Genomic DNA, 8,361 nt, shown 5'->3' on the forward strand with positions numbered 1-8,361 from the left:
ATCGCTAACAGGACAAGCCTGCCTATCCATGGTGGCCACTCCATGTGCTGCTGGCCCAACACAAATAGCTCATAATGTTTGCTGGCACAGAGCAATCAAGATTCCAACTCTGTGACAAGTATCCTTCTTTAGCTATTCTGCTTGTAACTGGAAATCTAAACCAATTTTACAAGTTTCAGCACGAGTACGCAGTGCACTGCATCTGAAGATCACTTGCTGAATTCAACTCTTTTAGACAGTGTTTGGGGTCCAGACTACTCTTTTTTGATTATATTATGTCGCATAAATTTGTTATATTTCAAAACATTAAATTATTTGATAACCACTAGTAAGCGTGCACGTGCAACGCACGTAAGTTTAGAATTTTCTTCAATATTTTGATTATCTGAATCAAATTTTTGTTCATAATATTTATCATAATAACATGTTATGATTTAACAGTAATTGGTCAACAATGAAATTATATAATAATCCAAACTCTAATTTCGGCGAACAACCTTTGCTAGCTAAATGTGTCCATGCCATCCAATCCCCATCTTGCAACTGTGACCCCGATGGTTTGAATTTTTGAACATGGTTGTATCTTTCCTGCCGCACACAACACTCTACTTCCCGTCGATGGTTTGAATTTTTTAACATGGTTGTATCTTTGCTGCCGCATGCAACGCTCTACCTCCCGCATCACGCCAAATCTTGTTTTTGGGCATCACCAACGCCTTACCTCCCGTGCCATGCCAAATTTTCTTTTCAGGCATCACCAACGCTCTACGCCCTGCGTCAATGCCAAATTTTCTTTTTGGGATTATCACTGGGGGATTTTGTCCACCTAAATATAATCAAACACCATGGAGGCAAGCTCAAATTGTTGTTAGCTTAGGTCATCTCAACAACACCTAGAACAACAACCAGTCAACCAACCAAGCTAGAACAAAGAGGGCATACCAAAGCATCTACTTTTTATCAACATGGGATAGAATGTTCAAAACAATGCCATCATAATCAACATGTGCAAAACAACAACAACAACAACAAAGCCTTTAGTCCCAAACAAGTTGGGGTAGGCTAGAGGTGAAACCCATAAGATCTCGCAACCAACTCATGGCTCTGGCACATGGATAGCAAGCTTCCACGCACCCCTGTCCATAGCTAGCTCTTTGTCGATACTCCAATCCTTCAGGTCTCTCTTAACGGACTCCTCCCATGTCAAAATCGGTCGACCCCGCCCTCTCTTGACATTCTCCGCACGCTTTAGCCGTCCGCTATGCACTGGACCTTCTGGAGGCCTGCGCTGAATATGCCCAAACCATCTCAAACGATGTTGGACAAGCTTCTCCTCAATTGGTTTACGCCCCAACGAAAAAAATCTTTTGGGTTTCATCTCCATAAGAGTGGCTGAGTTTTTATGTTGGCTCGCCAAGCCTATCACAACCCTCCTCCTTTACCCGGGCTTGGGACCGGCTATGTTGAGACAACATAGGCGGAGTTATCATAATCAACATGTGCAAAACATAGCAAAAAATAAGGAGATTCCATTCTTTTATGCGAGGCAATGAGCAACTTCAGCAGCCAGTGTCCTATCACCTAGCATGAAGACTGGGAACTTTGTCGTTCCAAGATATCCTTCAATATTTCACAAAACTTCAGGAAATCACAAGTACAAATACTTCGACAGCATGAAAATGAAAAAAAATGAAATATTTGAACAAAAGAAAGTCACTGTATAGCAGATCTCAACCCAACTTACATGGCATCTTGTTAACCTAAATATTTCATAATCCGAAGAAGAAATTAAGGTGCGTGACGAAACATCAGCAATATAAACTCGCATCGATTTTTTCTCTGAGAAAGTAGATTTCTGGACTCCGGAGATCAAGATTCCATCCCATGATTTCATAACAATCAACATGTACATGGCTCTCTGATTATATTGTAGCCACTACCATGGATGTAGTTCTCCTCATATGGCTCGAAAGAAACATGATGCCCTGGGTTTCTGAACCTTGACCCACGCCACCCATCTATTTGTGACAATTTATGCCCAAATTTATATCTGAAATGTATGCCTAGATCTTTAACACACGAGCAATAGAAAAACTAAAAACATAAATCGCCTAACCTTCTTTTTCATATGACTCATGATACAACAAGAAATATGATTTTACGATGTTTCGTCATGCTTACATGAACCAGAGCTACCAGGCACCAATATTCCACCATTTGACAATAACTGTAACAATGAAGAAAGGCTACCAGACCACATCTTTTACTACATAATGGAACACTAATGTGCAAACAAAGGCCAATATTGCTCCAATGAAGCATTCATATCATCAAGTAAGAACGGTTGCATGTTTATCACCTTCTCCAAACCAATGAAATTGATGTTGTAACACATTGTGCATGCTAAGAAAGAAATTGATGAGGACAATATTACATTTCTTCTTACAGCAGCATACATGCACCATATAAGAGGTCTAAATCTTGATGATAGGTTCATGCATAAAGGAAGCGAATTTGAAAAACATATCAGAATCTTACGAAGTGATCTTAACTCCATGCAAAGTTGCTTAGTAGGAAAAATAGCAGTGAAGGATCAAGGTGGACAACAAATAACATTAATATAATACTCCTTCAAGGTAAATAATAAAAAATGAAATCATAGTGGGTACAAGTATTTTGAATAGTGAAGAGAAGTACGATATACGTGCAATGCACATTTCCAAAATTCATATATATGAATATATGTAAATATAAGTTTTGCTAATGTCATAGTTTGCCATACTTCACTAACATCTTATCATGTCAAATCATTGGTGGACATCCCCTTTGTGCTGCAATTTTTAATTTTGTTTAACTTCCTATCTCCACTTACATCATGGATAACATACAACAAAATTTAAGTGAAATTCAATAAACTTCTATCAGATGATATGACTGTGAAGATCAGTGCAGGTTATGTCATTGAGCATCATCTACTTACCCTTCAAAGTGTGACCGTAATCCAAACTACAATACATGAATTACCATATAGCTACCTTATGGGGCATATATGCCATATCCTCATATCTTCTTGTTTGGCAGAGTTCACCACTTGCATAGTCTTGAATGGAGAAGATTGAACATGCTCTCGTACAACTGGGCAATGGTGTGGAACTCCATAAGCGATGGCGACGGTGCCGGATACAGTTGTCCGTCCGGCATGATGGAGAAGCTTCAAGAACTAATTTTTTTATTCCTCGCCCAGGATCTGTAATGAACATGTTAGTACACAAATTAATTTACCAACATAGTGCACAAAACAGACAATCGAATTCTAAATGTGGCCTCGCATGCTAATAATTCTACATACATGTATGTTGTTCAATCCATCTATGCTATACAATCCTATTGTACACACAGGGAGTGAAGCGTGTATGGAATTAAACAAGCTAGTTGTAGACATGCTAATAGCATCAGTTTTGTGTTAACCACATAGTACTGCACTGCCATGTACAAAATCAGGAGAGGAAGGTACTTTCTCTACTTGCACGGGAGAATCTTGAGACAGACTCTACGCTACCTGGACGGAGAATCTTGTGGCGGAGATTGGGAGGAGGTAGCAGAGGTGTTCTCGACAGCGGCGTGCAGTGGGCGGGGAACAAAATCAAGCAAGATATTCAGCGTGTCTTCCTCACGGACAGTCTCAAGGTACTTCTTCTGAAACCACAGAAAATGGATTAAGTAACTACGTGCTACAAGTTTAAAAAAAAGAATCTGATATGTAGTCGAAATTTATCTGTTCACCACAGAAAATGAGGAGCTTCACTTCTTCCTCGAGTTCTCTTATATGCGCGTGATAGTAGAAACAAAAGCCAGAAATCACCTCACATGAAGAAAAATCAAAACAATTAAATTGGTAACCAATCTGCTGTGGAAGTGCTACTCACTTGGGCTTTCTCCCAGCTCGCGGTTGGTGCTCCCGATCAAAGCTGGAACCAAAATCAAACAAAGGAGAGACTTGGTGTAACCTGCAACGAATGACTCCAAGTCTTTAGACAATACGTACAAACCAGAAAACCAAAACGTGCAAATCCCCAAATCTCACGACTTGCTTTACTGAGAGGAGCTTGCCAGTGTCCAAATTTATCTCGAGGTAGACCTTCCAAAACATACAGGAGCCGGTTATCTCGCCCTTTCGCCATCAGATCGACAGGATCTCTCCTGCTCGTCCGCTCCCGTTGACGGTGTCAGCGGCAGCAGGCGGCATGGCGGCGAGGGGCTCTTGCAGATGAGCCCGAGCAGTCCCATCCCCCTTGCGGAGGCGCGAGATGATCCGGACGCCGATCCCGCCAAGGGGCCCGACAGAGTGCTCCGTTGCGGCGCCGCTAAAGCAGAAGTTGACAAATCGCCGGAGTCGAATAAATCGTGGGGCGCGAGCCCACTGCTATTCGAGGAAGGAGATGGACCCGCCGCCGCCGACGCAGGACGAGCCCGCTGCGTCCACCGCCGCCGCCGCCGCCACGGCCCGCGTCCGCTGAATCCGCCACCGCCGCCACTCTAGAGGGACACTCGCGTCGGTGACACAGGCCGAGCCCGCTGCATCCCGCGCCGCCGACGCTGCTCGAGGCAGGAGAGTGACCGCGGCGCCGCCGACGCGAGCCGAGCTTCGCCCGGCGGCGTCCTGTAGTGAGGAGAGGGAGGGGAGGTGGAGAACCAGCGGCGCGGAATCGGCCTGTGTGTTGCAGTAGGGGCGAGCGGGGATCTGGGGATGGAGCAGACGTCTGCTTGGGCAGAACATTTGATCTCAATCGTTGATTTGCATCACAGACTATTGATGTAATATGGACTGTACGATGTGTTTAAGTTAATCTGATCGGAGGGTTCTGACAGTCTTGTGTACAATTTGTTGTGTGGCTTTAGGGGAGTTTATGTTTGCTCTTTTAATAGTAGTATAGATTCACGTAGCAACACGCGGAGTATCATCTAGTTTCCATTATTTGTGCGTCCCAATCTTAATCAAGTTGGAGCTGCCTCCAGGCAGGACAAGCAGAGGCTAGCGCCTTAATGCATCAATCAAGGAGGAATCTTATTTAGCAAGTTTTCTAACACAGATGACATATGTTATGCGAGTCTCTATGCCTCAACAGCCGGCCCTTGGCAGACTTATATGGAGAATGGTATATATCATATGATCGACACTAGTTGACCTCGAGATTGCTTAGTGCAGAACGCAACGTTACTTGCTTCTTTGCTTGTGCCAACAATAATTGGTCTAAAAAACTAGAGTTCGGTGAATTTCTCCTTTAACAGATACAAGAGTGCCTGACCTCACAATGATTTCATCGTCTGATCTTGTCGTGTTTGGTCACTATACTTTAGTTTACTGATTTTATCTATGTATCATACCACGCCGGCTAACAACGCAAATTTTCATCCCGGCTTTGACCACCCCGCAGGACTCTTTCCATTTCCAGGCTGAGAAGCAAGAAATCCTCCTTGATCACTTCCAGAACGCTTTTGGCTCGCACAAACCGGCCTCCTGCGCCTTCGACTGATCATCTATGGGTATCCCAAGTTCTGATCTCTCTGGCCTGGACATGCCATTCACCGAGGATGAGGTGAAAGTTGTTGTTTCTAACCTACCAGGAGGCAACGCCCCGGTCCTGACGGATTCAATGTTGATTTCTTCAAGAACTGCTAGGACATTGTCAAAGGAGATCTCATGAAGCCCTGCCTCCAGACAGGACAACACTACCAGAAAATCGCTAGTTGCCGACAGCCACCCTCAGCATTGATGGAGGTAAGCCGTCGGCAAATAAAAGCCATCGGCTTACCTCAATCTATGCCGACGGTGGCCGTCGGCAGAGCTTTGGCCGTCAGCAAATCGCTCACTGGCCGTCGATATAGCTGTAGCCGTCGGCATACAATGCCACGTGACCCTTGGACTATCGGTCGGCTAACACCATTGAGCTATGACGACGGCCCTACCGTCGGCAATATTATTTTATTATTATTTTGATTTCATGTTTTTAAGATTTCGATTTTGAGTTATGTAAATTTAAATATATACAAATTATATATCAATTTGGGGTAGAATTTTCCATACATTATGAATATCCATTTTGTTTCAATTTTTTAATACGGTAAAAATGCGACATAATGTACTTTTGTAAATAACTCCATATAGTTTGTTAAAATCAAAAGTAATTCATACTTGCATGGATTTTGAATTTTTTTATATGTTTTTGGATCAGCATCTTGTAGTGATTCTGTTGCAATAATAATTTTTCAAATTTACATTGACTACTAGACCAAACGGTTAGTGCTTACGCCGAAACGAGCATACCGAGAGGCAATCTTGGACATGACCGATGATAGCCCATGATGGAATCTTGCAAAACTCTTGTGTATAAAAACGATTTATGATGAAATGACTACTTGTGTACCTAGAAATGATTTTTAGGAAAAATAAAACTATCAAGCACATGTAGTTCAAATTAACCCCGTTCCAACTGAATCGATGGAAATTTGTCTTTTCGAGGAGAGGTGTATAAAAATGATTGGACATATAAATATTTAGTCAATTGTTAATAAAGTATGGTCTAGTATTTTACAAAAATGGAGTGATTCAAATTTACACCAAATAGTTGGTAGCTTCTTAACAAAAAAACCCTACTTTCGACACTCAGAAACTGAAAAATGGATTTTACGTGCAACGGAAAACTTTCTTCGGCAAACTTGTTGGCCATCCCAATATGCACACTTTTACAAAACATGAGATCATTTGGAGAAAATATCCTTTGAAACTAGCAATCACATCGGTCATTTGGTTTGAAAGCCATGAATCTTCATACTCGATAGCGCATTTTGAAAAGACTTTTTAAAGATATTTAGCTTATTCCAATTTTGTTATTTTATATGGTTACTAGGACATAAATAATTAGGCAACACGGAGGTTTTACATTTTTTTGAATTTTTTTTGAATTGTTAATATCAATTTCAAAATGCGGTCAAAACGGGGGGCATGGTTGGTGATAGCTAGAGGTGGAATCCTGTAAAACTCTTGGTGGATCTATGATGAAATGAGTACTTTTGTACCTTGAAATGATATTTAGAAAAAATAAAAAGCAAACTATCAAGCACATGTAGTTCTAATTTGAGCTCGTTCCTACCAAATCAATGGAAATTTCTCTTTTTGAGGAGAGGTGTATAAAAATCATTTGACATGCAAACATTTGGTCAATTGTTCATAAAATATGATCTATTAATTTTGAAAAAAGGTATGGTTCAAATTCATATAAATTTTGATAGATCCTTCGCAAAATAAACCTACATTCGACACTCGGAAAATGAAAACTGGATTTTTCGTGAAACGTAAATGAAAAATTTCTTTGGCAAATTTGTTGGCCATTCCAATATGCACACTTCTGCAAAATATGTGATCATTTGGGAAAACTATCCTTTGAAACTAGCAATAACATCGGTCATTTGGATTGAAAGCCATGAATCTTAATACTCGATAGCTCATTTTGTGAAGACTTTTTAAAGATATTTTACTTATTCAAAGTTTTTTATTTTATATGGTTACTAGGACATAAATGATGATCAGCGCGAAGGTTTTACATTTTTTTATTATTTTTGAATTATTTATATCGATTCAAAATGGAATCAAAATGGGGGGCATGGTTGGTGATAGCTAGGGGTGGAATCTTGCAAAACTCTTGGTGGATCTATGATCAAATGACTACTTGTGTACCTAGAAATGAGTTTTAGAAAAAATAAAAAACAAATATCAAGCATATGCAGTTCAAATTTGACCCCGCTCCTACTGAATCGATGGAAATTTCTCTTTTTGAGGAGAGCTGTATAAAAATCATATGACATGCAAACATTTGGTCAATTGTTCATAAAATATGATCTAGTAATTTTGAAAAATGGTATGGTTCAAATTCATATCAAATTTTTGATAGGTCCTTCACAAAGTAGCCCTACTTATGGCACTCAAAAAATTTTAAAAAATGATTTTGTGTGCAAAAAAACTGAAGAAAATCCTTTGGAAAACTTTTTGGCCACTGCAATATGTACACATTTGCAAAAAAATTGTACAAAAATGTCTGTTTCCTTTGTCTAAGTGTCAATTTTTTTCATTTCAAAAAATTGGAATGTATTAAGAAAATTGTGGTATTTCCAGTTTACATTTTTTGTGACAACTATTACACATATAATGCCTCTGTGTAAAAGGATTTGATTTTTTGATTTTTTTTCCATTTTCTTTGTTTATTTTTAAAGTGCCTAAAGAAGCACACAATTGACAGTCTTCTCATCGGTGGAAATTTGTGCCTTGGATCGATGACATGGCGCAGATCCATCCATCCACATCTA

General features: G+C 40.3%; 1 long non-coding RNA gene across 3 annotated transcripts; it reads right to left on the bottom strand.

Moving 5' to 3' along the window:
• Positions 1-1,872: 1,872 nt before the first annotated feature.
• Positions 1,873-4,413, bottom strand: LOC119278509. Of its 3 annotated transcripts, XR_005137831.1 has the most exons (5): positions 4,139-4,413; positions 3,927-4,007; positions 3,784-3,821; positions 3,560-3,696; positions 1,873-3,247 (listed from the first exon to the last, which is right to left on the bottom strand). It is a non-coding gene; the product is annotated as an uncharacterized LOC119278509 (long non-coding RNA). The 3 variants fall into 3 exon arrangements; XR_005137830.1 differs by lacking the exon at positions 4,139-4,413 and having other exon boundaries at positions 3,927-4,086; XR_005137829.1 differs by lacking the exons at positions 3,927-4,007; positions 4,139-4,413 and having other exon boundaries at positions 3,784-3,907.
• Between the last annotated feature and the right edge of the window lie 3,948 nt (positions 4,414-8,361).

This window comes from Triticum dicoccoides, chromosome 3B (genome assembly GCF_002162155.2).
Source record: "Triticum dicoccoides isolate Atlit2015 ecotype Zavitan chromosome 3B, WEW_v2.0, whole genome shotgun sequence".
Lineage (NCBI taxonomy): Eukaryota > Viridiplantae > Streptophyta > Magnoliopsida > Poales > Poaceae > Triticum > Triticum dicoccoides.